The 2,313-nt window shown below is 35.1% G+C and overlaps 1 non-coding gene across 1 annotated transcript; it reads left to right on the top strand.

Annotated features, from left to right (window-relative positions):
* Positions 1-509: 509 nt before the first annotated feature.
* On the top strand, positions 510-616 carry LOC128284785 (small nucleolar RNA R71). Its single transcript, XR_008275208.1, has one exon. It is a non-coding gene; the product is annotated as a small nucleolar RNA R71 (small nucleolar RNA).
* The last annotated feature ends 1,697 nt before the right edge of the window (positions 617-2,313 follow it).

Genomic DNA, 2,313 nt, shown 5'->3' with positions numbered 1-2,313 from the left:
ACCACTTTGATGAATGAATTGGTGTTGAATGCTTTGGTATTATTGATATATGATATCTGTAATACTGAATTGGTCTGAAATGTTCTGTCTGTCTGGTAATGCCTCGTAACCCTAATTCACAGTTACGGGTTAGGGGTGTTACATGTTCATTCGTAGTACTATGGTTGTAGGCTAGGCATTCTGGATTATTTATCCCTCATCCATTTGTATCACACTGGATCACCGGATGCACCTGCGTAGAAACACATAAGCCATCAATCTTTTTATTTAAGAGCTCTACCTGGTTTGATAACATGGTGACCGTGTCGAGGTTGAAAACACCAGCTTCTTTTTAGGCTTTGTCCTTATGACTTGCCACTGATAATTATTCAGTGACATCTCTTCAATGAACTCATAAGCCTCCTCAGTGTTTTATTATTTAAGGTTCCACCGGCCACTGCATCGTCAATCTGTCTCGTTGAGAGGTTCAAAAAACATTGTGGAAAGTTTGAACCTGTAGCAATAAAGGTAATCCATGGTGAGGGTAGCTTCTCAATAAATCCTTGTATCTCTCACATGCATCATATAGTGTTTCTAAGTCCATTTGTACAAAAGAAGAGATATCATTCCTTAACTTTGCCATTTTGGCCGGTGGAAAGTATTTGAGTAAAATATTTTCGGTCATTTGTTCCCAAGTAGTGATTGACCCTCATGATAACGAGTTCAACCACTGTTTAGCCTTATTCATTAATGAAAAAGGAAATAATCGAAGGAAAATGGCATCATCAGAAATGCCATTTATTTTGAAAGCACCACAGAACTCTAAGAAGTTGGCCAAATGAGTATTTGGGTCTTCATCCTGCAAACCATCAAATTGAACAAACTGTTGAATCATTTGTGTAGTGTTAGGTTTCAGTTCAAAATTATTTACAGCAATTGTAGATCTAACAATACTCGATTCAGCCCCCAAAATTAGGCTTAGCATAGTCGTACATAGTATGAGGAGTGGGATTCTGATTCACTGGATTTGCGGCAACAACAGAAGGCAGCAGATTATTTTGATTTTCAACCATCTCCTCAGTTGTAGTATGGATATCATCCTCTCACTCTTCCTCTATGTATTGTAGACTTTGCCTTATTTCTTTTTAGTTTCTACGAGCTGTGCTCTCAATCTCACTGTCAAAAAGTAAAGGTCTTGACGGGTTCCTCCTAGTCATAAACTAGAGACACTTGCCAGAAGCAATTAAAAATAAAAATTTAGAAAAGAAAAATTAAACTAAAAATAAAAAGTAAATTTAAATAAAAGTAAAAATGGCTAAATTAATAAAAATCAAGCGTTCCTAGTATCTTAGTCCCTGGAAATGACGCCAAAAACTTGATGGTCGCTGGACTAACTAAAATTCGACTAAGGGAAGCGCACCTATTGAATAGTAGTATAGTTTTGGTGAGACCAAAAATATCATATCCACAAGGACTAAAAGTACTAGTAATTACTATCCTTTTATTATATAGCCTATGAATTGAAAGGATGTTTTCTAAACTAAACTTAATTATCTAATTAACTAAGAATGCGACAGAAATAAAAGTTGGAAAATATTCTTTGGAAAACCGATGGAGAATACAATACCTAAGCAAGAATCCACCTAGACTTCACTTATTACTTCTGAATTACACGATTTATTCATTTGACTCAATTCGTAGAAATCCCTGATTTATGTTATTATCTCTCTCGAGACTAAAAACAACTGACTCTAGGTTGATTAATCAAAATCTCTTTCTAATTAAAACCCCTATTGTCGCATTAACTCGACCTATGGATTCCCTTATTAGATTTGACTCTAATCCGACAAGTTTATGTCGTCCTATCTCAAGGATTAAATGCAACTCCGCTTAATTATAGAGGATCTATTCTTAAACAGGGACTTTTGCTCCATTGAATAAGCACATCAAAACTTGAAGTAATATCCTGAAATATTAAAACAAGGATTAAATCTCACAATTAAGAATAAGAACAAGTATTTATCATATAATTCAAATAGTAATAAGATCCGTCTTAGGTTTCAACTTCCCTAGGTATTTAGGGAATTTAGTTCACAACAATAGAGGAAAACATCTCAAAATTGAGACAACAATAAAACAGAAAGAAACCTAAAGAACTTCTAAGGAAATTGAATGGAGATCTTCAGTTTTGAAGGAGATCTTGCTTCCGAGCTGATTTCGATGGCTATTCTTGAGTATTTTCTGCCTTCTACTCTTCGTGTCCCCTTTGATCCTCCTCTAGGGTGTTTTTATAGACTTTGGAATGCCCAAAATAGCCCAAATTTAGCATTTTCT

Source organism: Gossypium arboreum, chromosome 11, assembly GCF_025698485.1.
Source record: "Gossypium arboreum isolate Shixiya-1 chromosome 11, ASM2569848v2, whole genome shotgun sequence".
Classification (NCBI taxonomy): domain Eukaryota; kingdom Viridiplantae; phylum Streptophyta; class Magnoliopsida; order Malvales; family Malvaceae; genus Gossypium; species Gossypium arboreum.
This window is presented reverse-complemented; position numbering and strand designations above follow the sequence as displayed.